Source organism: Coccinella septempunctata, chromosome 4, assembly GCF_907165205.1.
Source record: "Coccinella septempunctata chromosome 4, icCocSept1.1, whole genome shotgun sequence".
Taxonomy (NCBI): domain Eukaryota; kingdom Metazoa; phylum Arthropoda; class Insecta; order Coleoptera; family Coccinellidae; genus Coccinella; species Coccinella septempunctata.
Window position 1 is genome coordinate 5,030,424 of NC_058192.1, and position 27,063 is coordinate 5,057,486.

At 37.7% G+C, this 27,063-nt stretch overlaps 1 protein-coding gene across 1 annotated transcript in view; it reads right to left on the bottom strand.

The window, feature by feature from the left end:
• Positions 1–6,756, bottom strand: part of LOC123311611 (MOXD1 homolog 2) — an 81,823-nt gene extending 75,067 nt beyond the window's left edge. Inside the window, exon 1 of the mRNA XM_044895664.1 lies at positions 6,488–6,756. The gene's annotated coding sequence lies outside the window, so the exon portion shown is untranslated. The remainder of the gene's footprint in view (positions 1–6,487) is intronic.
• Between the last annotated feature and the right edge of the window lie 20,307 nt (positions 6,757–27,063).

Consider the following 27,063-nt stretch of genomic DNA (forward strand, 5'->3'; position numbering starts at 1 on the left):
AGACATGGACTATGCCTTCCCTTTCTATCTATGCATGAAATATGGTCAAAAAAGTGACAGAGAGAAACTAAACATCGGGCATGCCGTTGTCTTTTTCTAGAATTTTGATGGTGAGTTCACACTCACCTCTATGTGAACAAAAAAGAGACAGATAAAAGCCCAACGATCATTTCTCCTTTTCTATAAGAAAACCAATTTCATGCTGACATTGCTCAGTCCGAGGCTCAGTCCATGTCTCTATGTCTATGATCTTCCCAAAATGAAACTATCTCAACAATGATGACATTGACCTATATGTCGAAATATTTCTTCGATTTTGAGATTGATGAAGCTTTTTGTGGAGATCTGCCGCATTTTTTCTCTTTCGTTTCATGCTAGAAAACCATAGAAACGTGTGGAAAAACACCAAGCAATACGAGAGTTCGGTCATAGTCGCCAACCCAAAAATGTTCAGAATTTCTACCACGAAAGGGAAATTTGTCATGTTTAAGATTCGCGTAATTTATAAGTTTATTATCTGTTCACTTGCCTTGACTCTTCAAACAGACAAATATCTGTAAAGATCGTGTTGGATCTCCTGATTACATGTCAAAATTGTCTTTTGACGAATTTTCTTCATTCTCTTTCAGTTTTTCATTGTTTATCATCGTTCCCTGTTGAATATTTTGAAAACATCCGATTGAGTGTTCAAATATCCACTCAAACATTTCAAGGAATTGTCTAAATGACCTTAGAATCCGTAAAGCTAAAAAGAGGGAAGAAGAATAGTCTATGCACACAAGTAAAGGAAGATAAGGTGATATCTGACTTGATATTTTGTGTCTAAACGTATCGCTTTGCTTATACCACAACAGTATTTGAAGAATTGAAATATGTGAACATTACCAAAGATCTATCTCTAACCTAATTTCGATATAAAATTTCATCTGATTCACGTAAAATCTAAAATGCTTCTTTTTCTTCTTTCCGAGCTTCTTCCTCTATGTCCAGGGTTGCTTAGGTAATTAAGACACTGAATTATCAACCATCGAATTCCATCAGTCTACTTGACGTTTTTTGAACGCACATCATTAAATCACAATAATAGACCATGATGATCATGAAATATAAACTTTCCATCCTAGTTACTCAGTATTTCATTAGTGAATTCTAAAATAATGACAATTGTGTCGATTTTTCTCATATACAAGGAGAAAAAAACCCACATCGGTGGTCTCAGAGGATGCACGATTTCCTAAGAAGAACAAGATCTGGAACAACCTCTCGAATGGATCCATTGTTCCCTGCTTGCCGTACAATCATCCGAAGACCGCAGAAATTAAAAAACAGTCGTACCAACCGAAGTATAAAACAGCCCAGATACAACTCAATCAAATCACAATGAATCCGGAAACAAAACGTGTCAAATCTCTCATTTTCGCCGCTCACAGATCACAGATCGATTTCGTCCGAAACGAATACGTTCCGTTCTTCTTCATTCGAACCCGTTGGGCCGTATCTAAGGTTTTAATTATTTGTGGGGTAGCCGTCAACGTTGTTTCTCTTAATTGATTAGAGCGTGTCCGGCGGTCTGTATCTGTGTTTTCCTAGCGATTTCGGATTACAATTTCTGGCTCAATTACGGTCTGAACGGACGATACGGATAATTGCTTGCGGTGGGGAATATTGAAATCGCGGCTGAAAAATTGCTGATGACCTGTGATTAAGAAACCGCGATTCTGCGGATTCGTTTGCAGGAAGCGTCAGTCGAAAAATCGGTTGTCTGTGAACGTGGGCAAGTCGAACCTTTTCGAAAATCGTGAAAAATCGCAATTTATACGATATTATTCATTCAAATTATCATTTGATCACATTTGAAGACGCTATTCTCAAAGGTTTCATAGATGGAAAAAATTCAAATTAAAACATGGTGGGTCAAACAGCTATACATCATTCAATTTATTTTAGCAGTCGGTTGGCCATGAAATAATTTTCTCAAGTTTTTGTAACTAGAACGGAGTAAGCACTCATGAAATGTCGTTCATGTCATAACGCCGTTGCCACAACTTATATCAATTTTTATTACGAAAATGCCGAAAGTGATTGAAAAAAAAGAGGAGACAGGGTTTCAGGAAGTGCTATTTAGAATTCTGATCCGCTCATTCAAATAGTTATACCCTGATATTTTAAAATCCACAATACGTCAGACGATAGCGAACATATTCAATGTAAGAGAATTTATATAATGTTTCATCTGAATCCAAACGACTTATATTTCAGCTGAATATTTCCACAATCAGAAAGATTGTGAATGAAGAGGATGACAAAAAACTTCCTTCTATTGGGAGACCCAAAAAAGTGGTGGCATTTGAGAATTTTATGTTTGAGTGAATTAATGCGAAAAGTTTACAACAGGATTTTCGATGAATGTTATCGTAGAATAAGTTCCCGAAAATTGATTTTTCTATTTTTCATTTGACTTGTTCTATACATTGTAAATGTCTCAAGGTACCAATAAATACCTAATTATTATTATTATATCAGTGTATTAAGATGCACAGCCATAAATTCGCGCCAGTGGTCCTGTTAATTATTTATTCATTTGGAATTTTTGTTCAAAGGTGGAGTTCATCTTGACTTGAAACTTCCTTTTTTTCTTTTTACTTATATTGGTACAAGATGATTTTTGTTGAAGAATTTAACATTCTTGTAATTATCTGTTAATTCTTTCGGGAGAAACCCATTCCAAACCACCGCAACATATGCATTTCATCTTCGGGTTAATATTTTTGAAATCTACAACTGATGTAACGTATTCAAACCTTAGCCAAAGAAGATAACGAACATTAACTGTCCTCAAGCTAGTGCATATTAGGATATTATACTGATCTCTTGTATTTTCCATGAAAATAACTGGATTTGGTATGCCTTCAATCAGTTTGTATAAACTTCAATTATGTTCGTCATATATTTTCCGAAGAGATTTGACATTGTGATAAAATACGTGATAACAGAAACTTTTACGTAGAACGGGCAACATAGCGTTGACTTAAAACCCAAAAATGTTTTGACAAGCTTCATAACCTCACATTTTCGTACTATACAGAGTGAAATGTGTCAAATTTCCTTGGCCAACCGAATGAATGGAGTATATTTCCGTAGATTTTGGTAATTTATGAAAAACTTTGACTCGTACAAATATTTTAACAGTAGTAGGAACACCTTTTTCCTATACCATGTTTTCCATATCGGGTCCGTTTAAAAACCATAAAAAAATGTTTCTGTGTGCGGGATGTTATTTTATGACAGAAGGACACGTAAGGGTTATCGCAAAATAGAATGTATTACCTACACCTATATACCACAAAATCGAAACAATTTTTCGTAAATACGACACGAGGTTATGACGAGGATCATGATTACATGGGAATGTTCATGCCAGGGGAACTTATCTAGGACTGTATTGTTCAGCAATGTTCATCGTAGTCACAGGGTAGGAAAACACTATAATATTCATGGAACAATTTCGTGCCGTTTAAAAATGAATCGACTGTTTGTCGAAGAAGGGATTGCAATGGCACTTTTTACAGTAACAGATTTTTTTCAGCGAGATGTTATCATGGGAGATCGAGGAATGTCATGAACGAGCTTTGGTATTCTGCATTCGTCGAATCTGCACAGAGATTTAGATGATATTCAATCATTTGCATCTTTAGACAGTTCCAGGTTGAAAATTCAATTCTGTTCATCTTTCTGCGATAACACAGATCAATTCACATTGATAGTTCGGAAAAATTTCCTTCCGAAGCATCAGTACCGATTAACACGGCCATAAAAACTTTTTACGACTTGTACCGACCGAATTAAACCAAATCAAGGAGTTGGGCATCATGCTAATGAAGCTGTAAAAGGCTAATTAACGAATGAAACATGGTCCCACAAATTTACGGTGAGACAGAGATAAATCTACGGACCGTGGAGAATTATCACGAGGAGAAAATGTTTGTTCCACTTGGACCTGATAAGAGTGAAATACCTGCGACTTAATAACACTACTGTGTATTCAGCGAGACGTTTTTAAAGTGCTCTCAAGAAAGGAATGACGACGGTGTTTCAGACTGAGAAAGGAGACAATCGGGAGGAAATAAAATATTTTATCGGCTTCCCGAATTACACCCATTTATTCTGGAGATTCATTTATCTGAACAGTCAAGAATTCAGATTTTTTCCAATCGAGAGCAATATTCCAGATCAGTTATTCTTTCTCGAGAAAATATCTTGTGAATTGAATTTCCTCATGCTCCAATCTCCAAGGCTTTAAAATGATATAACTATACATATACTCCATTCACTTTTATTTTAGCACTCGGTTGGCCATGGGGATTTGACACATTTCACTCTGTATAGTACGAAAATGTGGGGTTATGACGCTTGTCAAAACATTTTTGGGTTTTAAATCAACGCTATGTTGCCCTTTCTATGAAAAGTTTCAATATACGCTTATGATAATTTTTACCGTGATCGACCACAATGGTATTTTGGGTATCGAATATAACACTTATACCAAAAAATGAATGAATAAATGATTCAGAAATATCATATCCAAAGTTATATGTATACTACGTAAACTGCTCGGTAAACTGTTAATTTTACATCAAGTTCCCAACATTTAATTCTTGAAGAAAGAATTCAAAACATGAACTGAAGATGTCAATATTCCAATAATAAATAATGCTTCCCAAATGAAAGATTTTTTCAATATCAAACCTTAAAAAATTCCCTTGTGTTTCTTGTGATAATACACAAACATAAAATAAAATCAGAAGATCTGTTACCTACTAGATCTAAGCCAAAACCTGTAAAATTCCGAACCATGAAATTCGATCGAAAAAAAGGCCATTGTACCTTACTCCAGCACTGTTCAAGGAAGTGGAAATACGGTTTTATTTTGGAATCGGCCATAAAAGTTTCGCTATGGCCTCTACCTTATTTTGATACAACCGAGAAGACCGACAATATATCTCAGAAGCAATTTAGTGAAAAATTTCCCATTTATTCTTCTATTTCCTCCTTTCAACCGCAACGCAACAATATGGGCCCGAGCAAACAGCCAAAATTAATCTTTTATGATTCCACCGAAATGCCGGAATAAAATTTCGACGCAGAAGTGATCAATCAAATTATCCACCCAGCCTTTCTCGCTATGGAGCCGAAATTCTCATAACTAATCCTGTCAGGTACCTCTATATAGATCTCTCGCAGAACGTGTGGGATACAATAAAATGCACGCTAAGAGGATGGCTGACCTCAAAGGCTGCACACAGGTAAAGGCCACCTTTCGTCGGGGCGTAATGGCAGATTATGAACATATTTTATGTCAGAGGGCGATATATTGCCATTATGGGTTTATGGAGACAGCTCATTTTCATCGATCATTTGAGATCTCGAAGCCCACTCTAAACAATTAATTTTGCTGACTCCAAACAGTAAAACAAATAATCATAGATCTTGGTCGCTGTTCCCACAATAAACTTCTGAAATCGCTCAACTGAAAGCTACTGAAACTGACTAAAACACCAGGTGCAGTGAGTCCTTGATACCAGATGGGTAAATACAAAAAACAACAATCATTAATGACGCAAAATGGTTGCAGAATATCCCAGATGTCTCCACCCAAAAGATTCTAGACCTTCTGCAATATTTAATGATGAATCTATCAAACATTCTGGAAATGTCAACATTTATATTCGAACCGACAGCAACTTGGATGTCTTTTCGAGATACGATGATGCTCTAGATTTGAATGGACTTAAACGCATTCGAACGTGCAATAAAGTTAGCTGCAGAAACCACTTCGTTGGTATTTAATAACCTAATCCATCACGCACTAACAAGAAACCCCCCAGATTGATCAGCTAAGGGTCGTCAAAACAGCCCATTTTGACAGCTCGAAAGGATTGTGTGAGCGTCCCCCCAAATTGAGGATGACGAATTGCGATGTTACCCAGAAATAGGCGTTCTTTTGTGACTGGAATACCGCAGATGTTGCAAACAACGTTTCACGGAAAAAGACATGCCAGGAATGCCACCAAACCCTCATTAGTGCAACTTCGACTGGCTTTCGTCAGCGGAAACCCAAGAATACCAGCTAATCAGCCAGGATCTCAGATGACTAACTCGTCAATCACATTTTGACAGTTAAGGAGTCGCATATCTAATGACGAGTGTCCAGAGACGGTCATTGTTCGTGGTCATCGATACCAAGAGACTGACTCACTCTGGGAGATTACGGGGCTCCGTGTGAAAGGTTAAAGTCTATCGACTATCCAGACAATGATTAACCTAGCGTCGAAATAACAGGTACGCTATGACCTCTTCTCATGCAAGCCGAGATGCTGGCTCGACTCGAAGTACCTAGGTACACATAATCTTGAAGAAACGCCTCAACGTGGAGGGAAGTAATCGGCGATATTTTTTCACAACTAGATAAAAGCAAGATGAAACTCACCTATTCGCGAGCTATCCAAAAAAAAAAAACTCACAAGATAACGAACGAAATGGTTTTGGAAAAACTGTCAACTCGATAGAAACACTCGAAAATATCCTGAGCTCATTCAACACCACTAAGTCACAACGAAAAGTTCAAGTTCTCATTGGCGTCAACGAAAAACCAAAACACTGTAAACTCGAAAGCACGATGTACGAAAGCTCAGTTGAAAACGCTGTGTCGCGCGTCTCCTCACTCTCGTAGTCAAACCCAAACTGATCCGAGTCGAAGGACCAAGAACGGCAAGAACCCTGATGCCTGCGTTTCGGTTCAGGCTAGCCCCCACCACCGGACGCATGAACAACGAACGTGTCTGAAAATGCACGCATACGAATTACGCTGGTACCAGTATCTACACCTCTTCCACAATGCTATGTAAAAATGACGGTTTTCCATTGGCTAATGATTCGGGGGCTGAGCTAGTTTAATGAGCAATCAAACGAACTTCCTCAGACCAAATGAATTATTTATAGTTGATGACTTCGTGTTTTAGTGTTAGGATGAATGTCGCTGATGAAAAAGGTTAAGAAGTCTGGTGTTTGAACTTCATTCGTGTCCCTGAAATTTTTATGAGGAAGGCAAAATTTCATTAATCCGAATATATATATTCCTTTTTTTCTACTGATGGGCCGCTATAAAAAGATCATTTTCGGAGAATATCATCCCCTTTATTCGTGAAATTCACCAAGTTTCTCAACAACTGTATTCGAAGTGACTATTATGTTTTGGATATTTTTGTTCATTAAACAAACGAAAGGAAGTTTCAAGGATTCTGAATCCATTTTCCATATCCAGGGGATAGAAGATAACAAAAAAATGAAAATTCTACGGAAATATAGGGTTGATGGGAAGGTACAAATTCATGAATCAAAGAAAAAATGTCGAAACCAAACACATTATATACCCCTACAAAAAAACCGCCAACAACAAAACCAGTAAATGGTTTCTTGCAAATATTTTGTGAGCGTTTCTTTTCTGAATAGTCGATTTTTTTCATTTATTTCTAAAATTTTTTCACCTGTTCTATCCATATTGGTGATGTTTCTGATTTTCATATATTGTGATTGTATTTTCTACAGGTTTTACTCCTCTGGGTATAAGTATTGAATATGTAATATCTCTTCAGTTCTTCTGGACGTAAAACTACTAAGCGAACGTAATTCTAACTTACAACTTACCCGTAATAAATACGTGAGAATCAATATTTACATAAATAATGACAAACTGGCTTGAAACCACTCATTAATTAATATATCATTGGCGTGGGAAAGACGAAGTACTTAAGCAGTGGCTTCATAATGAATTCAAGTATACCTGATTCAGATATTTCCACCGATCATCATCGAATATGACATAAAACGAGTGTAATAATTAAATAACACTAAACTTGATTGGTGGACGGCGAACATGGACAACTAAACTATAAACTTTCCTAATTTTAATGATTGTTTTTCGCCCGAATGCATTCATTTATTCATGATATTCCAGTAATGACATCTAATTGATGCCAAGAAAATTTTCACGACGAAACCTAATCGAATAATTCTCATAATTGAATGATAAAGCTTGAAATAGTAAGTGAGCTATGGAATTCTGTATATTTGTTTCGTCCAAATATAAATTGTAAGTTCTTATATTGCAATGAACTGAAGAAGGCAACGTGATAAGAGAAATTCAAGCAAGTTCCTTGTCAAAATCTTCTTTCTGGAGTAATATATCAATTATCTAGAGTGGTGAAAGTTTCTTTTAACTGACATTTCATTGTCCTGAGATTCTTCTTGAGGGAGACTCTTTGCTTCCGATTTCAGCAGGTGAACCAATCGTAAATAACCATCGGGCGACTGTCCCAATTCCGAAATGCCCATATTCTAACCTAGTAATTGACGATGTATAACTAGGGCTACCTAGTTTTACAAGGACAGCGCCATAAAAACGTCCCATGAATCAATGGGTGTCATAAATCGGCCCTAACGTCTCGGTTAGCGTGAGGACCCAAAGAAACTCGCCTCCTTGATTCCACACTGGACCATTGTCCAGGGAAGAAAGGGGATGGACCACCACGGCTACTGTCATAATAACCAAAAAACCATGTGTATTGGGGCATTGTGAGTTCGATTTGGGTGAAATTCCGGAATCGATTTGGGTCATGCCCCACTGTGAATTCCGAAAAACGAGCTGAATTGAGAATGTTGGTCAAGTGCTCATTTATGGTTCGACGGTTAGGGGACTTTGACGATTCCAACCCCAATGCTCGAGGGTGGTATTATCTGAGGAACGATTTTAGTCGTTGCAGGCAGATCAGCGTCTTTCAAGAGTCGGAAAATGGATCTTTACGCTTGTTCATGGAGTAATTGTTGCGGTAATCGAAGAAACCGTAAAGTAGGTGGGAACAATTGAACATATGGGGAAAATTAAGGCTCTTCCTTCGATAGAAATGCAGATATGCAATTCGTATTCAAGGGATCTGAAAAAAAAGCATCAGTGTAATGATATCCATTTCGTCTCCAGAATTTTGAATTTCTATTTTCTCCGAGCATTATTTTAGGATGGGACGATGCCAAAACTCAAATTGAACTAGGGGTCGCCAAGTTCTTCAAAATTTCAAGATCCTGTCTTTATTTCAGGACAATTTCAGAAATTCAAGATAAGTAAAGAAATCTTATGTCAATACCAAGACTTCCTATCTTAAAATATCTTGTCTAACCATGAATACGATTAAACGTGTTTATTAGTGAAAAAGATAACATATTTTAACATGAAACACCTATTTCCATTCATTCATTCTTGTTACAAATATGTAAATTGATGATAACCTTGTTGAAAGTACAATTGGAATCTAAAAACAATTTTTACGTTCAGGCATACACTTTTTTATGTTTATGATTACATGGTATAATTTTATCTTATTAATTACATTCGCAATTGGTACCTGTGTCCACCTGAATTTCGAAAGACTAACAGTATTTCTTTCTGTCGGTATTGCCACTATACCTACCACTATCTTGTTGTTTTTTTTTTCAATAACTTGAAATTTCCTGAGTCGAGACAAGATTTAATATGTTCAGAAAACGTCAAAATGGAATAAACTTTCGATATTTCAGGTTTGCGTTTTTTTTTATGCTGAAAACGAACCCCATATTGTAGGTACATCACACAGTCTGTGAAGCCACAGATTCACATTTGATTGTACGGTAAAATTCTTCCTAAAATCTGTAAGATCACCCCTTTCCCATATAAATAGACCGCCTTCAAAATTCACTTTGAGAACCACCGACGTGAACTGGTCCAGAAAGATGCATCTGTTGAATGGCAACTCTTCCTATTGCCATGTTTTGCTTACTTTCATCAAGAACATGACAAAACGCCATTATTCTCCCAGATTGTTATCCTTGTTCAGAAGCAGAAACTTCGCCGAAAACAAAATAAATATAATACCTACCCGACATGACACAGAACAGGTACGCTATTTTCTTATGATCGATATTTATAATAAGAACGAACAGAAAGGCAAACTACAGCAGACGAATGAAATCCCTTCGCATCTCCTCGAACCCGTTTCCAGAAATCACAAAGGGTTATTTGAAAACGATTTCAAAAGAAGCACGTCAATTGAATGGAGCGGGACCAAAAAGGAAAAACTCCGCGTGACCAGAGGCGGAGGACTTGTTCGCAGACAGAAAGGGCTTTGCGAATGACGCTTCTGAGTTTTGACTGCATTTTTTGCTGTTTCAATAGAGGTTCTTTACGTTTTAAATTGCGAAAGGACAATTATTTTTCCACAATATAGTTCAAAAAACACTATCTATCGAATAGATATATTACAGAGTGATACAGGGAGGGAGTGTAAAGAGAAATTTTTTGACACCCCTAACTTTTTATGCTATACCCCATAACCCCATTCACATTCATTTAAGCAGTCGGTTGGCCATGAAATAATTTTCCCAAGATTTTGTAACTAGAACGGAATAAGGTTCGCACTCATGAAATTTCGTTAATGTCATCACGCCGTTGCCACAACTAATATCAATTTTTATTACGAAAATGCCGAATATGACTGAAAAAAGGGACAGGGTTTCAGGAAGTGCTATTTAGAATTCAGGTCCGCTCATTCAAATATTGATATTCTAAAATCCACAATACGTTAGACAGTAGCGAACATATTCAATATAAGAGGATTTATATAATGTTTCATCTGAATCTAAACGACTTATATTTCAGCTGAATATTTCCACAATCAGAAAGATTGTGAATGTAGAGGATGACAAAAAACTTCCTTCTATTTGGAGACCCAAAAAAGTGGTGACATTTGAGAATTTTGTGTTTGAGTGAATTAATGCGAAAAGTTTACTGCAGGATTTTCGATGAATGTCATCGTAGAATAAGTTCCCGAAAATTGATTTTTCTATTTTTCATTTGACTTGTCCTTAACATTGTAAATGTCTTAAGGTACCAATAAATACCTAATTATTATTATTATATCAATGTATTGAGATGAACAGCCACAAATACGCGCCAGTTGTCCTGTTAAATGTTTATTCATGTGAAATTTTTGTTCAAAGGTTAAGTTCATCTTGACTTGAAACTTCCTTTAATTTCTTTTATTTATATTGATGCAAGATGATTTTTGTTGAAGAATTTAACATTCTTGTAATTATTTGTTAATTCCTTCATGAGATACCCATTTCCAACCACAGCATCATATGCATTTCATCTTCTGGTTAATATTTTTGAAATCTACAACTGATGTAACGTATTCAAACTTCAGCCAAAGAAGATAACGAACATTAACTCTACTCATGCTAGTGGATATTATAATATTATACTGATCTCTTGTATTTTCCATGCAAATAACTGGATTTGGTATGCCTTCAATCAGTTTGTATAAACTTCAATTATGTTCGTCACATATTTTCCGAAGAGATTCGACATTGTGATAAAATACGTAGTAACAGAAACTTTTACGTAGAACGGGCAACATAGCGTTGATTTAAAACCCAAAAATATTTTGACAAGCGTCATAACCCCACATTTTCGTACTACACAGAGCGGAATGTGTCAAATTTCCAAGGCCAACCGACACCTAAAATAAAAGTGAATGGAGTATATTTCCGAATTGAGCAATAACAAACAAAAATCTAACCTAAATTTGCTTTGTGACGTATGATATATCAGTGATCTTGAATAGTTATGGCGAATCTGTCAAATAATGAACAGGTAGCGAAGAAGCATAGAGTGATGAATTTTATGGTGATAAATCACCACAGCCCCACACTTCGACGACCCTGTACGTTTCTGCTGCGAAAACGGAAATATTTCTAATTTATATCAACAAAGCGTCGAATTTCGCATTATTCCATTCAGCCATCGAGTTCTTAAGTATCACGTTTACACCTGGCCATTGTGCGCGCGGGTTAGGTGGTGCGTTCACTTCTTCTTGGGTTCACAATCGGTCGAAAGAAATATAATTGTTATGTTTTGACGTGGTTCGACAGTTCTCGCAGGGTTTCCGGTCCCAGGTTTCGTCGCCAGAAATCCGATACGAGTCTCATTTCGATGGAAATGGAAATCCCAGGGACTGCCCCTCTTCGATTCGGGTTATTTTTGGGGACTGAATGAAAAACGCTGGCCCGAAATGGAAAAGCTGATGGATGGGATTCGCACCCGCGTACGGATAAAGTTCCTGATATATATTCTCATGAATATCCCTCCCTAATTTCGTGTTTATCTTCGGGTGAAAGGAGCGACGTATATGGACGAAAATATTTCGAAAAAATTACGTTTTATATGGAGACTTCATTGAATATACAGGGTCTTTGACTCGTACAAATATCTCATCAGTAGATTTTTTAGATCAAAATAAACACTTTTTTCCTTTACCATTTTTCCCAAATCGGCTTGGTTCAAAAGATACAGACTGTTGGAAAAACCATAAAAAAAAATTATTTTCAGTTCTACCCCACAAACGGTTTTATCGAATTCAATGAATTTCGGAATGTAGCTTCTCATTTACTCGACGAATCTTTTTCGAACACAACATATCACCCACATCTTCCAGTTTTGTCATTATGACCATTACGTACCATAAAAATACCAAAAATTCGAAGAATCCATTTCTTGAAATCAAATTGGACCCTATTTAATGAATAGTTGAACGTTTTCTAAAATTAAAGTATTCCTCATATTTTCTCGTATAATGCGCCGTTTTCGAATAATTTGATGTTAAAAAATTAAAAAGTATTTAGGAAATTTGGTAAATTGGGTACTTGGGCTGAATACAACTCTGTTTAAAAGATCCACAGATGTGTAATGTCACAGATTTATCTAGTTGATCTGAAGGTGATTTTGTTTTTTCAGGGGTGGGACAGCTCATTATGAAAATTTAAAATGGCTATATCTTTTTATCAGGGCCGTACCGGAAAAAATAGTATAGGAAAAAGTGCTTCTTTTGACTTCAAGAATTTACTGTTGAAATATTTGTACGAGCTCTGTATATCATTTGTAAGAGTGATCTGAAAATAAGTTTTTGGTCATTTTTGGGAGAATTTTGAGTGGAAAATTGTTTAAAAACGAGTGTGTAGGGTGAGTGATTGAAGAAAATAGTTGAATTTTATTGTAAAAAAATTAGGTTAGGTACAAATTTTCATGTTGAGTTGTTAGTTGAAGAAATATAACTTTTATTCCAGACTTATGCCAAACCCTGTATAATTTTGATGTCATTAAACGAAGTATATTTATGATATAAAGTGATCTCTATGGAACCTATTTGAATATTGCGATTTCGTGGAATATTCAGTTTCCTTGTCTCTCCCTCTCCCCTTAAAATCTGAGGAACAAATCCACTTCAAAATTGACAGGGCTGTTTCTAGTTCACGAGGACAATAAAATCCGAATTGATGTAACGTATAATTAAACGGAAAATTTTTCCCTGATCTATTGAAGTAATCCTCGTTTTATTATTCACAATGGGACGAGCATGTCATTTGAATTTAATAATGCCTGTCATCCCCTATTATGTCTAGGGCAAGTTGATTCCTTTTATTGAAATCTGCAGTCCACGAGCCAGCTTTTAATTAAAATCTCAATTAAGAATCATGGACTTTCCCACATATTTTTCTCTACATGAAGGGCGATTCGATAAAAACGCAAGATTCGAATTACTCCTCACTTTGGCAGCACATTGTTAATGATATTGATAAGTTGATTATTGATACGCAAAAAGTACAAGCCATAAGGGATGAGTAAACTATCGGAAACACGTTCGAATTTGACATTTTTCAAATAGATCCTCATTGCAATCTTGCCTTCAGATAACCCCTACTGCAGAGGCTTAAAGCGCGGGGTGTTTTTTCTTCATTTTCGGAGATTAAAACTGAGCTAACTAGGACGATGTGGTGGCCACATAAAATGTTACGAAACTTTATTACTCCCCGGTGATATACAGAAGGCCATATTGACCGGAAATCGAACACGATAAATCATATATGAGTAAGTTTGCAAATACATAAAATTTGGCAGTACATCAAGGGGCATTATTGCCTCCTGAGGCTTGGCGACACCCAACAACCCCTCTCCGAGAGTCTACCAAGCTCTGCATGAGATTTATTAATTTTAAACGGCCCCTCATTCATGAACGATACGAAAGAAATGATCCACCTATATCTAAGGGTGCTTCTTTGGGTGTTTACGAAATGAGAAGAAATAGAACTCGCCCTGTATATCGATTGTTCGGAGTTTCCGATCAACATTCATCGGAAGAATGAAGCTGTCTGGCTTTTTCATCTAAGTAGTTCAAATGTCCGTGCATCCTTCACGATTTTCGTGGGGATCCATTGGCGTAGATTTCTCCAGGGTATTTGCAGATTGAAAATGTCCGTACGTGTTGATTCGTTATGCGCCGGCCTATTTTCTCCTGTCAGGGCACAATGCCCGAAAGCCTTTTCCGCAATTTTCTGATTATCAAAAGTGCCGGAGTGAATGGAACGTGCAATCATCGGAATTTGATGGAGGAAGGAAATTCGATTATTCGGAAAAGCGTGCAGCAGGTGTTTGCTGGTTGTACAGGAAAATTGAATGAGATTTCCATTTTTCAGGTCTCCAACTTGAGGAATTCCAATTCATTTGTCAGGCGGTCGCTGATGAATTACGCTGGGGTGTTCTTTGATATTTCTCTGAGGGGAATCGAGAGGGAGGAATTTAACGATTGAACTCTTCATTCGCACGTCAATCTTCATTAGTCCCTATCACCGTAAAAAATATCTACTATTCGAACATTCAAATTCGAGAAGCTTTGGACAAGTTCAGTACGTGTATGGGTGACCGCTCTGAGCTCCTGTTGTTTCCTCCATTTTTATTATTGGATTTTCCATCAACTCAAATAACGTTCATGAGAATTTTCGGGAATTCACAGCCAGTGTAAGATTCTAAATGACTGTTCATCCCAGTCTTCTTCCCTCCAGCTTTCATTTTATTGTAGATCTTGCTATACTTCTGCCTAAACAGTAGTCCTAACAGTAAACCACTTGTTCAGCAGGAATTAATTTCATGAACCTAGGGGAGAATTCCTGTCAATATTGTAACCGCTCGTCAATTTATTTTCTATATAACGCCCATCCCTGTCCTACTACTTGGCTTTTATCCCTAACGTCACCCTACTCGTGATAATTAAAGCACCACCATCTGCTTATAAGATGACCAAGCTTCGACATTACAAGTGCCACAGCTGGAGATGTGAGACAGTTATTACATGAATATATACGACAGCGAAATTCGATGGTTTGTATTGATTGGAAAAATGAAGAGGGGCTGCTTTTATTGGAGAAATGATGTACAACGCATTGTCGCAGATCGCGTGGTAGGGAAATCTACTCGAGTAGTATGCTGTAACAAAGAGATGAACGAGAAGGCAGACAAATTCACAACTTAGCTCACCGTCCAGTTCCAGAGTCCTAATGAACAGTATCAGATACTTGCGTTGTCTAGCAATGACAGGGCATTCTGTCTGGCATTTCAGTCTCCTCCTCACACAATCTGCTCTCGCCGAATTCTGCTAGACCCATTCTCATTAGGTGCTTCCTGAGGAGACAATTCCTTGTAAGGTATCCAGTAACAACAAAGTGACTCTACTATTGGTACCAGGGCACTGTGGTGTTGAAAGAAACGAGAAAGCCGATAAATCTGCATCAATACCATTTGTACCATATGGGAAAGTCAGCAGGTGAGATTTGTAGGCTCTGTGGATCAGAAGCAGAAACAGCTGAAAACATGGTATGCATGGTGTCCAGAGCTGGCGGACCTAAGAACCACTCATATGGGGAAACCGGTCCTGGATATTCACTATAGGTAACGGCTAAGGCCCCTTAGGATGTTTTCAGTTCCAGAGGATCCACTCTCAGCAGGTTCCTCCAACTGTAACTGGTCTGATAGCATCTTAACTTTCCTGAAGCATATTCATTGAGCTTTCGGCGTCCAACCTTGACTTTCAGAGAAGGAGTCTGACATATTAACCAATAGCTCCTGGCTTAAATCAGTGGTTTGTGACAGCAGATCTTAGCAGGCAGAACCTGTCTTGCATTGGAGTAATCTGTGAACCAGCAAGCTCTCTGAATACTTCAGATACGCAAGATATGCAGTGATAAAGTGCAACAGGAGTGAGAAAGTGAAGCATTATATGCTGGGAGATACCATCTGTATGAAGGCACAGGTGCAATCGAGCACTGTAAGCTTCCTAACAGTTTTTCTTAGATTTTATCCACTGCCCCACGTACACATCGTCCTGAGTCTTTCCCATCCCAGCTCCGTGAAATCTCGTACAAGCGAGTACTAACGGCACAGCCAATAAAAACGCCCAAGCCTCGGTGCGCTACAAACTCATACGTTTCCGTTTTTTTTCAGATCTCGTCTACTCGACAAGGACTTCCGTATTATTTATCAAGGATGTTCTTGGCGAAACACAGTAGCGAATCCATTGCCAACTGAAAGAATATCAAGAGTTGTTGCACACAGCTTCTGGTTAATTACACCGTAACTTAGCAGGCAAACGGTCACTGACTCAGGGTATCGGGATGGTTCTTTGTTATTATTCTCTCATACATGGGATGACGCGTAATAATTTCCTTTTGCCGGGCGATTTATATTGGTATTGGACTGCCATGTGTGACAAGGCATGGCAAACGATGTAAATACGGTCATTTGATTTAATTGGGCGTTTAGCCGGACTCATTAGAATGTTGGAATTTAATACTGGAGATTAATAGTGTTTCCATCGAGCCGGACTTTTTCTCATTTTTTTGTGAGAACTACCAACATTCTGCCGTCGCACATTCATTATCGGTAGCGGGTAGCGATTAAGGGGAATTATTTGATAACCATCGATTGGCGATTGCAGATGCATGTCTCCTGATTTTCAATCTATACTTCTTACTGCTTCGGATCACTTGCGAACGTGGGTAATGGGTGTTTCACTACTGCGACAGAAAAGTATCAGGTATCGCTGAATGAAAAACAAAATACACTGCGCCAAAAGATTAACGCACATTCTGAAAATCTCAATTTTAATGAAAGTTAACTCTACATTGACTTTATAACTTATTTTTTATGTTCTCTCGGTAAGATTTTGAACGAAAAAAGACACATTAAATGGAAGAAAAATTCAGGATTTCACCGAATCTTATGTGAAAGAAGAGAAATGAACAATTTTCAAAATACTGAAATGATGATAAGTGATTTAATACTTGGTATTTCCACCCCTTGCGTTAATTACAGCTCGGCAACGACGGTTCATACTCAAAATGAGTGATCTGTTCTGATCTAATCCTTCCCAGATTTCTCCGAGTATACTTATCAGCATCCATAGCTCCATTATCAACGACCACTAGGTCTGTGCGAGCAGTCAAAGATATTCCTCCCCATACCATAATCGATCCTCCCCCGAAACCACTAGTATTCAGGAAATTGCACTGAGCATATCTTTCATGTGGACGTCCGTATACAAGGGAACGTCGATCACAATGGTAGATGCAGAATCTAGACTCATCTGTGAAAAAACTCTTTCCCAATTGGCCTTTTCCCAATGGATATGCTCTCTCGCAAAATCCAAACGCGCCCTTCGATGGGCTGGGGTAAGAGCTGGGCCTCTTGACGCGACACGAGGCCAAATCATATTCTCTGAGGCGATTTCTTATTGTCTGAGTGCTAATTTGCACCTCATGAGTTTGCTCAAGCTGAATTTGAAGGAGGCGAACGGTTGCCAACCGTTGTCTCAACGAAGAAACACTCAAGTAACGTTCTTGAATGGCAGTTGTAACCCGTGGTCTACCGTGTCCTGGTCTTCGGACATTCATACCTGTCTCCCTGAATCGCTGCAACATTCTGGGATGGGAAACTCCAAACCTTTCTGCAATTCTTGTGTATGTCCACCCTTCTTCTCGCAAAACTACCGCTTGGACACATTCCTCTTGGGTCAAATTGCGTGTTTCGCGTTGCATAGCGATCGTGTGTAGAAAATCAAACGAAAGAAAAACTATTGATCACTAGAATTGATCGAGAACAACTGATTTTAGAATGGAGCCAATACATTCAAAATCTGATAATATCATCTTTTTTTATTCCTGCTGGGAAAAAACATCTGTATTGAAGAAAACCGTTCACCTTCAGTTGTAGAATAAATTTGAGATTTCCATAATGTGCGTTAATTTTTTTGCGCAGTGTATGTTAAACGGGTGAACGCAAGAATAACATCGGGATCACAATACGAAGTTACATTATCAATGTCTGAAATGGAGGAACCTATCCTCTGTAATTCCCAATTTTTTGACAGAATTGTGTCCCTACATCTAGCTGCATACCTTTTATAATTCTGGACCTTCGTGGGTGCACAAGATCTAGGTCAATTTATCTTTGAGTTTTTTAAACTAGGGTACCTGTACCTGTAAAATGGCATACATTTCCAGCCTATAATTATAATGAACGTTGTTTTGAAGGGCATGATTTCCATATCAAAAGAAATCTCATGAGACGCTGCACAACACAGTGGCTTCTTCAAACTACAAGCACTTTTCTCAGTGTCCGACACATTTCTGATCTATAAAGTCGACAAAACGAAACTCCCAGTTCGGTATTTTATAAATTCTCATTAATCCATCCCCAAATATATTTCCGATCAATGCCAGGCCGATAAATCAAAAAAGATCACACATAACTCAAAGTTATGTACGGATATGAGCGAAGTTTACCTGCTTCATAAATATGTCCCACCTAACGAGGTAGGGACTCAAAATCATCTCGTAACCCAAATGCACTTTGCGGGTTTGATGAATAAATCATATTGAAGTTTTTATGACGGAGCACCACCCTCTTGTAAAAATGTTTGCTCGGGGAAGTGGTTCAAGCGCCGGCAAACGAAAAATCTTTGAATTTAGTTCGGCGATTTCAATAACGCCAATCTAGCTCGGAATCTGCGAAGTTTCGCGCAGAATTTCGATTATTTAATGGAAGAGACACCCAGTGACATTAGGAGTGCGAAAAATAACTTCTCCAGCTAGATTGTTTTGAAAAAGAGTGGCTTTAATCGAAGTATGCCTTGGTAGCAAGGTCCATCAAGGTTTTTTGTTGGATTAATTTTTAACAAAACCATATTTTATATCTCAGTTCATTGTGACAGCTAAGTAGAAAATACACTGCGCAAAAAAATTAACGCACATTATGGAAATCTCAAATTTATTCTACAACTGAAGGTGTTCTCAATGATAATTATTTTTACCAGAATTATGCATGCATATGTAATCCACTTTCAACGGTTTTCTTCAATACAGATGTTTTTTCCCAGCAGGAATAAAAAAAGATGATATTATCAGATTTTGAATGTATTATCTCCATTCTAAAATCAGTTGTTCTCGATCAATTCTAGTGATCAATAGTTTTTCTTTCGTTTGATTTTCTACACTCGATCGCTATGCAACGCGAAACACGCAATTTGGTAACAACTGCCATTCAAGAACGTTACTTGAGAGTTTCTTCGTTGAGACAACGGTTTTCAACCGCTCACCTCCTTCAAATTCAGCTTGAGCAAACTCTTGAGGTGCAAATTAGCACTCAGACAATAAAAAATCGCCTCAGAGAATATGATTTGAGGCCTCGTGTCGCGGCAAGAGGCCCAGCTCTTACCCCAGCCCATCAAAGGGCGCGTTTGGATTTTGCGAGAGAGCATATCCATTGGGAAGAGGCCCATTGGGAAAGAGTTCTCTTCACAGATGAGTCTAGATTCTGCCTCTACCATTGTGATCGACGTTCCCTTGTATACAGACGTCCACATGAAAGATATGCTCAGTGCAATTCCCTGAATACTACTGGTTTCGGGGGAGGATCGATTATGGTATGGGGTGGAATATCTTTGACTGCTCGCACAGACCTAGTGGTCGTTTATAATGGAGCTATGAATGCTGATAAGTATATAAGGAACATTCTTGAAGAGCATGTAGTGCCATTTGCCCCATTCATTGGTGAAAATTTCATTTTCATGGACGATAAGGCCAGACCCCATCGTGCGCGCATCGTTCAGGAGTACCTTGAAGAGGCTGAAGTCTCGAATGGAATGGCCAGCAAGAAGTCCAGATCTCAATCCGATTGAGCAGGTTTGGGACAACCTCAATAGAAGGCTGAGAAGTTCAGAAAATCATCCAGCTACTCTTAATGACTTAGGAATCCAACTCGGAGAAATCTGGGAAGGATTAGATCAGAACATTTTAAGATCACTCATTTTGAGTATGAACCGTCGTTGCCCAGCTGTAATTAACGCAAGGGGTGGAAATACCAAGTATTAAATCACTCATCAGCATTTCAGTATTTTGAAAATTGTTCATTTCTCTTCTTTCACATAAGATTCGGTGAAATCCTGAATTTTTCTTCCATTCAATGCATAGGCGTAGCCAGGGTTGTGTTTCGGGGGGGGTTTTGAAATGAAATTTTTCTGATTTTGACATATAAATTGAAACTAATATTATGTAACTATATTATTTCGGGGGGGGTTTGAACCCCAAAACCCCCAACCCTGGCTACGCCCGTGATTCAATGTGTCTTGTTTCGTTCAAAACCTTCCCGAGAGAACATAAAAAATAAGTTATGAAGTCAATGTAGAGTTAACTTTCATTAAAATTGAGATTTTCAGAATGTGCGTTAATTTTTTTGCGCAGTGTATATTATTTTCAGTTATTGCAATATCGCCCCCTGTGTTAATGGTACAACAACTGATGACCCCAGATTGCTTTTCGAAGCAGAGTCGTGGCCACTGTTTCCACCAGATTCAAACCCCATAGAAAATGGGAGGGGAAGCCCATTTTGCACTATCCTACCAGGCATTTGTGTTTTTTATTGTTTAATTCTTGATAGGATTATCAAGTTTCGAGAAAATCAAGTTGAATGCATTATTCCGTGCGTCAACTTTCTAACGTCAGCGAGTATATCAAGTGAATATCCGTCAACTTGATCTAGATTGCCGATGAGATCACAAGAAACATACACGATTTTATCAACGTATTTGTTCTTTCATCGCGAAGCGCAATACGAACAATTATCCTGGAAAATGTGAAAATAATTTCACTTTAATGGCAACGAAAATTTCAAAGAACGCAAAACACAACCCAATCTGGATTTGTGGAGGTGCTTTTGTTCTATCCCGCAAGCATAGAAAACAAAATCCACCCCTATTATAGAAAACACACAATGGGCTGGTCTACCGAACTCATTAGGACCCAGTCAATAATTCAAGAAACGGATATTTTATGATAGGCATTAGCATTTATGGTTCGTTTTTGACCAGAGAGAGAGAGACGGTGAAGTTTCGGAATAATGGTGATTCATTCCTTTGGAGACGCATTCCTTTGAAGAAATCGCCCCTATTGAATTTTGATGAACTGAATGTCGATTCGGTTTATTTAGAGAGACGCTCATCCAGTCGTTACATGTTGCTTTGAATTAATAATTTTTTTTGTCGTTGTGAATCAGGGAACATTATCCGTACTGTCGGATTCTCCGAGTTGATAATAAGATTTACATTGTGGGTGTATAGGTACTTGAATTTGAAACCGTTGGCCTTGAGGAATTTTCAACCCCCAACTTTCGAGGCGCGTATCTCCTAGAAACATCACCGTAGATCTGAATTTTGTACATATTCGAAAATAGCAACTCTTTTAGTAATGAATCTCAAAATTTGATCGAAGTCGGTGAAACCGTTTGGACTTGTCGATTCTTTATATGATAATAAATCCATAAAAGGCCTTTCTGTGATTGTCTTCATTCATCTTGATGGTGAAGAAATAACACCCGGTCCATGATGAAGATCCCATTCCCCTCCCTATTTTCTCAACAAACAATAATCCACCGTCTGTTCATCTGGTGAAATAGATATATACCAAATTTCATCAGTTACCTCACTCCGAACAAACAGATTCAACGAAAGATATCCTAAAATAACAAAGCTCCGATAGATTCAAACAGAATAGATATGGTCTTTACATTTTGCCGATACCCGCATTGTCAGATGGCTGCGTCGGTTGTCACCACAAGTGAAAGAGATTCCAGATATCCAAACAAAACTAGAGATCATTTTCAAACACCTACCAATAGCTAGGTATAACTATTCCTGTAGAAAAGAAGTGCAAGGTGATTTTGTGTGTATAGTGAAGAAAGACAATGTTTGAAGCGGATTTCGTAAAGAATTAATTTGACAACAGTTATCATCAGGCACTTAGTGCGTAAAATCTCCTTTTTTGTTGAGATCGGCGAAAAATGATACGATCTGAATTATTAATCAAATACGGACGCATAAAAGTCGCCTCACTTCTCACACTCATACATTCCAAACCTCATACCTTGGGCACAATACCCTGTGGTATGTTGGTACAATACACCACTTTAATGTGTTTCAATTGTGCGACACTTTCCTTTGATCTACATCTGCGGAGCGTCAAGTAATTCCCGATGTTCTTTTTTGACAAAGAGAAGGCGGATATATTGTTACAGGACATGAAAATCCCTCGGCTGCCGGATAATCCCAACACAATAAGAGGGCTCGATTTCACTATGACCTATGTATAAAAATATTCGCCGAATGAGTGGCTTTCAATCTAGACCGTAAAGAGCTTTCGTAGCTGCTCCGAAAAGATGAAAAAGGGGATTAAAATGAGAAAAAATCGTTTTCATGGTCAGGCTAGCAAATTATCTAGATGTTTATGGGCGCATTCAATGTTAGAGGCAGATGTTTCACGTAAGGAAACTCACAAGAAGCACCTAGAAGTTGGAAAAAGGATACGTTTCTGGCATGCAGTCAGCTTTATCGAGAATTTTTTGTTGACCCTCATATAAATCCATTTTCAATTCGATAAAAGTAAAATGTCCATAGCTTGTTCAGACTACAAATTATGAAAGAACTGACTACAAAGTCTTAATCAATGAGTTTGAAAGAATCATTTGACACAATTTTGGGGTCAAAGTAATATGTAATGAACGTCCAATTAACAGTACCGAATGAACGTTGTAATTTTCCCAAAATCCTGAAAATATTTTCGCAGATTCATCTCCCGAAACAACAATGGGGTATTTTCCTGAATTTCAAAATATATGTCATAAAAATCCTTATAACTCAAATATCTCGAAATATATTTTTTTCGAATTTTAACATATTGCATTTTGTCTGTATTCGATTACGAAAATTCTGATTTCAGAAGTGCTCTTGTGAACATTCTACGTCATTTTTACAATCCGGCAACGCCCATTTGTGTCAGTAATGGTCATGAAAGTTTTCTGATCACCATAGACATAATAAATATCAAGTTTGATGATCACATTATTCACATTTGACAAGAAAAACACATAATGACACAAAATGTCATCGGTTTTAAGGAGGTAAAGACGCAGATTTCAGAAACAATTTTTTGTAATCTGTGGATATCTTCTTGATCGGTTCCAGTGTTGTCGAATTAACAAAAATTACTATACTTTATTGAAGGCATTCTACGTCACAAGCTTTCCATAGTCGAAGTTTCGAAGGGTGTATTTCTGAAATGTCTGAATTTTGAAGCGAATCTTTTACGTGTTGGATAACTAGTAGAAAAGGCTTTCCATTAATAATCTCAAATTCGGTTTTGGAGTTTTAGGAAACTAGCCCATTGGTTCGATAATTCCGCAGAATGCATTATGTTCCTAATATTCAGGTTGGAATTCCATTGAATAAATTCCCCATTCCACGTTATCTCAATAGAAAACTCCTTCCTTGTTGGAATTTCTGAACTGATCCGTTCAATCGGTTAGTTGATCTGGGGAAATGCTAGTCAGCCACAAGCCTCATTAAAGCCTGTTCATGCTTCTAATTAGATCTATCTCATGCATTGTTCAACGTTCTAGCCTTTTATCATCCCCCTAACGTATAAATGAATGAAAATTTTGCGGTTTATTGCACCATAACGCCAACTCGGTTTTTATATTAGTTTGCTAGCGTCTGTGAGTGATTAGGTATATTTTATTTCGATATATGATGGAAACAGTTGCTGATGCTTCGATTGTGTGTATCTGGCGATATATCCGAAACGGAATAATATTGTGGAAAGTTTTACAGTGCGACGATCTGAAAATTTATCGCTCTTAATATCTTAACCCCCATGAAAAATCAGAAAAAATGCAAAAAGTGGTGAATCTTCCTTGAAGCCCTCTCAGATACTAGAGCTCATTGGTACTCTGGAACTAGATGGCGAGCTGCAGAGGGCGCAGTTGTGAGAAAAGCTCTGATGGAGGGCACAATAGACCTTAAGGTTGCAGTGAAATGTAGCCCTCTTACCAAATTATAAACTAAATTAAAAATTTGGACATTTTCAATAAGAAAACTGATATGGGTCAATACCTCGTCTGGTGTTTCTCGGAAACTACTTAAGTTAACCTGACGAAATTTGTTACAAAAATGGTGCGATATCCAACAACAATCCTCCCAGCTCTGGGCTCTAATCAGCTAGTTTCGAAGGGTAAAATTGTAGTCGCACTCGCTATACGAAACTGAGATTCGCCTGTATAGTATCCATTTGAACACTTGTGCCTTGTGCTCCTCAGCCGGACCTCATTCCTTGATATAATTACGATGGCTTCTGTTATGTACCGAATAATCCTGCTGTCCAAATGAAATGTCGAAGTGAATTTCTATTGAATTAAATGGTTTTTGCGAGCACCGTCAGACGCAATTCGTCGGGTATTTTTATGGACTCTCAACGTCAATTTTTCTTTCAATCGGGACGTTTCGTGGACGGTCCGTTAATTACGCCTCCATTTCATCTTGTTGCCGACAGAAATTCTTAGTAACCGCGAGTTTTAATAGCGGCAATTATCCGTTTTTCAGGCACGGTTTATGGAAACCGTCATTGTTCATAGGATGCCAGACGCCAAATCAAGGTCCGATGTGATGGTTGGTGTTTTCATTGTTATCATACATCTAATGATTATAGTATACCATTGCTCTGTAGCTGAGACCACTTGGAGGTCGAGGAATTGTAGATCTGTCCAACCGTATGTCTCAGAACTTCGCAGTAGTTTGTGATGCTGATGGTTCTACTCCATTGAGGCTACAACACGATCACTAACTTCTGCTCTGCAGAAGGCAAAATGTGGAATAAACGTGAAGCTGTTGCTAATATGTTACACCATAAAGAGTTAGCCATAAAATACAAACTTCTGAGGTCAGAAAAGGTTTCTTATTACAATAATTATACGATCCAGATTCTGTATTTGAAAATAATCATCATAAGGATGAAAACAGAGCTCTATTCATCAACGTGGGGATTCCAAATATCAACAACCTACTGAATAATCACACTGAAAAGATTCCGAAATACAGAGATCTCGAAGAACAAACCAAGAGAGTATGGAAGTTGAAACTTACCTATTGTCATCTCATCTACAGAACAAATTGATTTATGCAGAAAGGGGGACGTCAAGAAAGGTACGCAGAAGAACCTGGAAAATAATCTGACAGTTTTAGAAAGCCGAAACAATAAAAATTGGCCATAAAGGTCACTAAAATCAGTGACTAAAAAACTAAGTGAACGAAACAACTATAAAGGGACTGAATTAAATGCCTCACCCTTTTAATCTACGGCTCATTCATAAACAATCTCTATTTTTGATAACGGAATAATTTCTATCCCTCCTAGATTTCATTGAAATCTCTCCAATGATGATTTCTGTATTTTGCTGTATTTCAATAAAAAAATCCTAATCCATCGACCAGTGCATGTTTTAGTAGTCGGATTATTAGCGAAAAGGCATATTTCGATACGTTTTTAGCTCGGAACAAAAGAGGATATTCATCCCGCAAAAACCGTTCCCTGGGGCTAACAATTTTCATGGCATAAAAATGTAGTCGGTTTTTTTTCAAGCTGTCCGAGCTTCGGGAATGCGTGTGTAGGTTATTTTTCGAGGATAAAATAAATTTTTTGTCCGACCCCGCGTTTTTTCACGGAAAGAACAAAGAATATGTTCCCCTTTGTCTGGAGTCGGCAAAAAGCATTCCTGCCCAAATGATATAACCGTAGAATAAATAACGACATGAAATTTGCAGGTGAGATTGGATGGATGACAGCAAAAATCAGGTCCAGAAAGAAGCGACCGAAATAGATCCCCGACAATGGAATTTTTATGAGATCCTCACACAAAGGAGTGGACATGTTGACACAGTTTGAACGGACGGAGAAGAAGAAATTGAAAATGGTTCTGGTTATTCATCGATGATCGATCCATTCGAGATAAGTGGTGAAATAGATTGGAACATGTCAATAAACTTCACAACTCCTAGAGCATTTTCTGTGTCGTACCAGATCACATCTGACCTTTTAATCAATTAATTTTCAGAAATACAATTCTTAATTTTCAGGCTTCTTTCGTTAAAATTGGTGGCCCATATAGAGTTTTATAGATAATCCTCCCAAAACATCCTTTGAGTAACTATCCATTTTTTAGTCACTCAGGAAACAATGACCTAAGAATATTTTTCTCTGGCGGAAAGTTTTATGGTCTTATTAAATATTGCAGGTCTAACTATTAAGTTAGACCTTCAAATAACCGGATCATTGGTTCTGAAGCGTAATAAGAAAATGAACTAAAAAATTGATGGTTCAGAATTTAATTTCCGTGAAATTTCATGAGCAAAGAAGATCAATAAGATTCAGCAGAAGCGGATGATAAAGTTACATTGACAATATTTGAGCTGGGAAAGCGAACGGGAAGAAAAAAAACGTTGTGACATTTTGAATGCAAGGCAGACGAAAAGGAAGCGGAAATATCCGAAAGACTCCCTCCGTAATTTTAATTAAAAACTTATTAAGCCGCCCTTCAGTATTCCTGATTGAAATTTATTGGTCTAGGAAAAACTCAAACACCTCGAAAAATCCATTATGCATATTTTACAGAATAATAATTTCTAATAAAAAAATTCCGTGGAAGTACACTTCTTGCCCGTTCACTGGACTGCCGGCAAACGCTTGATTTGCATTGCGTTTCGCATTTTA